The 7143-nt window shown below is 45.9% G+C and overlaps 1 protein-coding gene across 1 annotated transcript in view; it reads right to left on the bottom strand.

The window, feature by feature from the left end:
- Positions 1-7143, bottom strand: part of Pebp4 (phosphatidylethanolamine binding protein 4) — a 219512-nt gene that overhangs the window by 85957 nt on the left and 126412 nt on the right. The window lies entirely within an intron of this gene.

The following is a 7143-nucleotide window of genomic DNA, read 5'->3' as shown; positions in this document are numbered from 1 at the left end:
TCTATTTTTTTTTTAATTTCCTTTCCCTTTACTGTGGTAAGAGAACATTCTATGAGTCTACCCTCTTGAGTTCTGAGTGTCTAATACGGCATTGTTGACTAGGTACTGGAACTTAATCATCTTGCATAACTCAAACTTGCAGGCTGTTCTATGGCAACACTTACCCCCGCCCCCATCACCTCTCACATACATTTACCTCACCTGAGGAGCCTTAAAAATAAGTGGATACCTGACCTCTACCCCCTGCCCCTGGCCCCAAGACTGTGTTGTAATCGGTTTGGGTGTTGTTTCCAGGGGGGCTCTAACGAGTGGTAAGGGACATCAGGACCTCGGTTGTTCATGGCTTCTCTCAGCATCTCACTGACTCTGACTCCTGAGTACTCGCCCTAGACCACAAGCTCCAGCCACAATGGCATCCTTCCTCTCCTGCCTGGATAGTGTTCTCTTTACCTGGTGACCTGGTGAGCATCTACTTGGCTCACGGATCCAAACCTCTGGGGAGTCTGCTCCTAGCCCTCTTTCTCATTCCACAGGGCTCTCAAGACTCCACCCCAACACTTCCCACTCCGCACCAGTCATTGTTTTTCTTCTGTGGTCTCTGTCGCCAGACATGAAGTTCTTTAAAAAGAAGGGATCTGCCTGCATTCGCTTGCAGATGACTGAATGGAACCTATCGCCCAGGGTTGCTGAGCACGTGTTGAATGAAAGGAAGAATGAATGAATGAATGAATGAATGAATAGACATGGTTTGACCAGTTCAGAGAAAGACCATGATCATCTTCAATGATCTAAAGACTTTTCTTCTTCTGATTCGGCCTAAGATTATCTTAACTGTCTTAATGCCTGCGTTATGGTTTGACGTTCTATTATTATCTGGAAATTCAGATTTAAATTAGCTTGGGAATTAACAACAACTCTTCATCGTTCCCTTCATGAACCCCTGACATGCCAGATCTTCCCCATTCTGAACGAGCAAAAAACTGATTTGAATTTAAATATAGAACTTAACAGCAAATCCAATTAGATCCATTTTTTTTCTTTTCTTTTTTTTTTTTTTTTTGCAATGAGGGCCCCTACTTCCTGTTTGTCAAAATCAACCGTTTCATGTCACTCATCATACTAACTCCTTCTTGAAACTTCGTGCCACCTACAAATACGGTGGCATACTATCCCCAAAACCACAGAACAAGACAAGGCTTGTATCAAGACTGTATGGCCAGAGACCAACTTCACAGCCAGTGCTCTTCAGAACTGGTTTGTCAATGAGCCACAAACCCACATCATGCCACAGCCATCGAAGCCAAGTCTCTGCTTCCTTTGCCACAGGCTCCAAGGATTGGTGTGGTTTAAACCTTCTCCAGTCAGGATGTGCTATGCTTGCTTATGGCTCCCTTCTGTCCAAGGGGTCAATGCATGTCCCCGTGAGGAACATCCGAGTCGCCCGAGTGACTGGCTTTTAGGGAACCTATGTGGATTCCTCTTGTTGAGTTTCTCCGACTGTCTGCTTGTTATATGCTTCTTGAACTTCGATGAGGATTGGGTAGAGTGCTGGACAGCTCAGTGTTTAAGAAAGAGTACTTGCTGTTCTCCTGGAGGAAGCTGGGCTCCATTCCCAGCACCCGCATCAGGTAGCTCATAACCACCTATGATTCCAGTTCCCAACGCTTCACCCTTCTATTTTGGCCTCTGGAAGCTCCTGGGCTCGTCTGCTTCCATGACACACATATCCCCAGGAACATACACATACAGGTCAAATGAAGTGAATAGAGATGCTTTTCAAATTTCGAGGAAGATTGCTGTGGCAGCAGCTTGAGTTCTGGAGACGGGGTCCATTTCTGGAGAAGGGCTTGTGATGATGCGTCTTAGCTCTTCCTGGACCCTGAAGGTGTGAGCCGTCTGGAGGTCCTGAGGAACTTAAAGCGCTTTGTATTAATAGATTGCAGAAGAACTTGTAGGATGAAGGTCCAAAGCAAGTGATGGTTCACAGAGGCTGTGACCACGGAAAGGCTTGGGAGACTGATCAGCAGGAGGCTGTATAGTCTTGAGGAGCAAGCTTGGGCCTGGGGACAGGATACAACATGGCTTCTTCCAGTAGGAGAATAGTCTGGCCATGTTTAGATGTTTAGAAAATTTTAGTGCCTGCCCCAATCCCACAACCTAACCTCCTGCTATTGTGAATCTTGGAATTGTGTTCGTCTTCTGAGTCACTGGCTCCTCCCTCTTATGCAGGGTCACCCATGTACTCTGCTTTAGTGACAAGGACCTCACGCTCTCTTGCAGTAGACACTAAGTTTTTGGGTAGTTCAAATTCTTAGAAAATTCCTCCTGGTGTCAAGTATTGCTTCCTGTCAAATGTCACCTATTGGCCCTTCCATTGCCCAGTGTGTGTGTGTGTGTGGGGGGGGGGCTACAGGTGATCCCTGCCTCCTGGTGGGGTCTCCACGGCATCTTTAAAGACAGCCACCCTGACTGCTTTCTGGGGTCACACTAGAAGGCTACACCCTTCTCCCTCCTTTTGTGATTGCTGGTCTGAGATAGTGTTTAGACAACCTTGTGGTGGTGTTGGCTGGTTTCTTGGGAGCTGGTGACCTAGCATCTTGGGGAAGGGTGGCCAGGACAGAGGACCTTCATTCCGAATATGGCATCTACCTTAATGCTTTCATTCATCAGATTCTGAGAGCATTCAGGGAGTCTATCTACCATAGCCCCACTCCCACCCCTAACCCTAAGAAACTCTTGCCACTGGATGTTGGTTAGGGCTCCCCACCCCAACCCCACCCGTTTGACACAAATTAGGAACACGCAAAAGAGAACTTAACTGAGAAGATGCTCCCATCTGACTGGCCTGTAATCAAGTCTCTGGGGGCATTTTCTTGATTAATGATTGATGGAGGAGGGCCAGGACCACTGTAAGTGGTATCACCCCTGAGCAGGTGGTCCTGGGTGGTATAAGAAAGGAGGCTGAGCTGGCTGTGGTAAGCAAGCCAGTTAGCTGCACTCCTTCATGGCCTCTACTCTGCTCTGAACTCCCTGATGATGGGACTGTGACCTGTAAGTTGAGTAGACCCGCTCCTTCCTTCGAAAGTGGCTTTTGGTCATGGTCTTTATCACAGAAATTGAAAAGAAACTAGAACACATAGGCTAAGTGACTGAAGCCCAGGGGACAGTCATAAGCACAGGCCCCTTACATTAGGACAGGAATAGAATGGATCCATTGCACAGCTCTGTCCAAGAAGCAGAGCGGGAGGCCCTGTTCTTCAGAGCCACTGGAGCTGGAGAAGTTCAAGATTATGCTATGCTGTGCTGTGCTGTGCTGTGCTGTGCTGTGCTGTGCTGTGCTGTGCTGTGCTGTGCTGTGCTGTGCTGTGTGTGCTGTGCTGTGCTGTGCTGTGCTGTGCTGTGCTGTGCTGTGCTGTGTGTGCTGTGCTGTGCTGTGCTGTGTGTGTGTGTGTGTGTGTGTGTGTGTGTGTGTGAGAGAGAGAGAGAGAGAGAGAGAGAGAGAATGTTTTCTGCCTGCTCCAGGAATTCTCCTGGATGGCAGAATTGGTTTCCATAACGACTTTCTGATATAAACATATTTGATAAAAATAAGTTAACAGTGGAGCTGTAGCTGTGGTAGAGCAGATTCTCGGAATGCAGAGAGAGAGAGAGAGAGAGAGAGAGAGAGAGAGAGAGATCCTTGAAGAACTGGAGAATAGTGTTTTGTCCCCCTCCCTCTCCTACTTACCATAAACCCACTGAAAACCTTTCTTATAGTCCTATGTACACAAGCCCCCCTTCTCTCTGTGTGCCTTGCATTCTCTCTCTCTCTCTCTCTCTCTTTTCCTCCCTCCCTCCCTCCCTCCCTCCCTCCCTCCCTTCTTCCTTCTCCTTAGTTACCTGAAGCACTGCAGTATGTATGGGATAATATGATAAATTCATTTCCAATTCACTGCATTATCCCTTGAATATTTTAATGACTCATTGAATGGAGTAAAAAAAGCTATTTCAAATGAACAATTATGCTGCATTAGTCTAAGGGCTGATTATATTTAAACACTGCTCACATGGATAACAGGACACAGCGACCTCAGCATAGGAGAGCTAATTTGGCTCTTATCTCCAAATAATTTTACACCGCAAATTACCGTGAAAACCTAAAGGGCTTTAAAAACATTCATCAAAAGATAATATTCCACTTTGTAGCAACATTTTATTTAAATTATTTTGAATGGGACTGAAGGCATCTCTGGGGCAGGACAATGGCAGCTGAGTTGGGGGACTATGAGTGATAAGAACCTGGTGAAGGGTTAAAAACAGAAGTGGAAAGTATTGGGGAGGAAGGGCCTGCAGCCCGGCCCAAGAAGTACAGGAAGCCTGGCTAGGAAGCTGGCCCTTTGCTCTAAGGCTGGGGGTGGGAGAGGCCTCATCGGGGTCCAGAGGTCGATAGCAATCACCAGTGCCTGTGTTCTAGGACTGACTGCTCCAGACCTGTGTGGTGGCACATGCCTGTAGTCCTAGCACTCTGGGAGGCAGAGATAGGAAAACTGCAATTGCAAGTTTCAGGGTAACTTGGACTACAGAAGGAATCTCTCACCTCTCTCTTTCTCTCTCTCTCTCTCTCTCTCTCTCTCTCTCTCTCTCTCTCTCTCTCTCTCTCTCTCTCCCCCTGTGTGTGTGTGTGTGGTGTGTAGTGGTGCGTGCACACACATACACACACACACAGTAATAATAAAACAACCCCCAAAACATTAATAAACAAACAAACAAACAACAAAAAGGAACTACTTATCAATCCCATCTCTTTAATTTTCCCTCATCATCTCGATTGGTGGTCCTGATAAAGATAATTTATTCTGCTTTTTGTTGTTAGCTAGGCTCTGGTTATAAAAAAAAAACACTCCATAATTATTTATAGGTACATATGTAAATTTCTGCAGGGTCTGCTGCTTGGTTTATTAGGAATGAGGACAAAATGCTACTTTCTGTGGGGCTCTTTCTAGGAAGGCTTTTCCTCTTCACGTATTTAATCTCCTTCTTTCTCACTCCTGCCCTGGCGAAGAATGCCCTGTGTCCATTTTCCAGTAGAGAAGCCAGATTCTCAGAGATGTCTGCGATCACTCATGAGCACACAGGAAGATATATATATATTTAAATTTTTATTTATTGGATAAGTGCGCATGTGCACGTGGAGGACAAAGGACAAGCCTGGCTGTCCCTCTCAAGTGTTCCCTTTGAGAAAGGTTTCTCATTGGCCTGGAATTTAACCAAGTAGGCTATCGAGCCTCAGGGATTTTTCCATCTCTGCTTCCCCAGTGCTGGGTTCACAAGTATATGTCCAGGTTTCCCTTTAATCTATTTCTTTTTCCAAACATGGGTTCTGGGAATTGAACTCATGGCCCCATGTTTCTGAGGCGAGTACTTTATCAACTGAGCCATCTCCCCAGCCCCAGTGTGGCTCACTCAAACGCATGCTGACCACAGAAGAGTCACAATCAGGAGTGGTGCTAATCTTGGCTCTGGTTTCTGGGTTTTCTATTCACCCTATTCATCGAACATACTTAGAGGCCCTTTAAACACACACACACACACACACACACAACCACTTATTACAGAAAAAATTCAACCCTATAGAAAAGTAGACAGAATAATGACCCCTTAGAGGTCCCTTTGATTCAAGTCAGAATTGGTTGCCATTTTATGGCTGCCAAAGGTTGAGGGCATGGAATGAAAGGGAAGCATGAACTTGGCGGCTCCTTTTCTTTCTTAAAACAAAAAAGACATTCAGGACAAATTTTAGAATCATTGACTGTTTCTAGGAAGATTTTCTTTTTTGGAAGGGGGAAAAAAAAGGGTACTCTTGTCTCCTTAATTATTCTTCATATTCTTTGTCACCAATCACGATAGTCTTTGTGGAAAAGCATTTGAGTACCATCTTCCTGTGTTTAATATTCCCATTAACAACAAAAAAGAAGTCTAATGAAAATATCTGCATGAAAAGCCCCGAGTGCTAATTTCTGAGACAAATAAGACAAGGAGCCAATAAAGTCTCCTCCTTTAGTGAGTGATGCAGGCTAATTGATGTCTCAATGGGGCTTCAGCAGAACGGAAAAGCATCTGCAGAGAAACCTGAGGACGTGCCACTGGGGAGGAAGATTCCATCTCACCGTGAGCTGCTGGGAACCAGCATTCCTTTGTTTGCGGTTTAAGGTAGTTTCTCAGTACTCAGGCCAAGCTGGCCTAGAACTCCACCCGGGGTCTTTCTGCTTCAGCTTCCAGGGTGCTGGGATCACAGGTGTGTGCCACCACGTCTGGCTACGATTAGAGATGTGTGCCACCACGTTTGGCTACAATTAGAAATCTCTTTTACTCAATGAGAGAGTTTCAGAGAGGTACCAAGGAGCATCCTGTGTGTGATGTCTGCATCTCCGCACTCCTTGGCATGACCAGGTTTAAGGGCTTTCATCCTGTCCTGTTGATGAGCTGATGGGAACTGACAGGTAAAGGAATTGCTATCCAGGCCTGCTCTTGGACCCTCGTAATTCCTCCCCCCTGGTGCAAGACAGCACCTTCCTGGGTGTCATCCGCATTTGTGACACGAGAGGTACTTGTCTTGGAGCTATGGCAGTAAGAGTATAGCTCCCAACTGTTTAAAGCTAGCTCTGTGCTGTGGGTTTTTACTTTAAGCATTTTACCTGAAATAACATATATACATATCATTTAAACAGTGTGAGGCAGGGACTATAAGTATTTCCACTTTACAGGTGAGTACACTGAGATCAAGAGAATCATTTAGCCAAAAATGGCTAGTTCGGGATTGGGACCGGAGCAGACTGATTCTAGGGTCATTGGTCTTAATCACTTCTCATGGACAAATTCTGTTTCCCGACATCTTTCTGTTCCTGCTCTTTATCTAAGATGCCCACATGCCTAGAATCTTACCCTATTCTATATAGACTTTGTGAGCCTATCTTTAGGGTGTGTGTGTGGGGGGGGTGGGTGCTACAGGTATCCCCCACATTCCTAAGAATTCTGATTTCTATACTGTTCTAGTCTGGAAAGCCTTTCAAAACATTATCTCCACTGTTGGCTTTCATGGCCATGCCCTGGCCCGATGCATGGTTATATCTGGCCACCTGACACTAAAGCCAGCTTAAGTCCCTC

This window comes from Mus musculus, chromosome 14 (assembly GCF_000001635.26).
Source record: "Mus musculus strain C57BL/6J chromosome 14, GRCm38.p6 C57BL/6J".
Taxonomy (NCBI): Eukaryota; Metazoa; Chordata; class Mammalia; order Rodentia; family Muridae; genus Mus; species Mus musculus.
The sequence above is the reverse complement of the archived record's forward strand: the minus strand, read 5'-3'. Positions and strand labels throughout refer to the sequence as shown.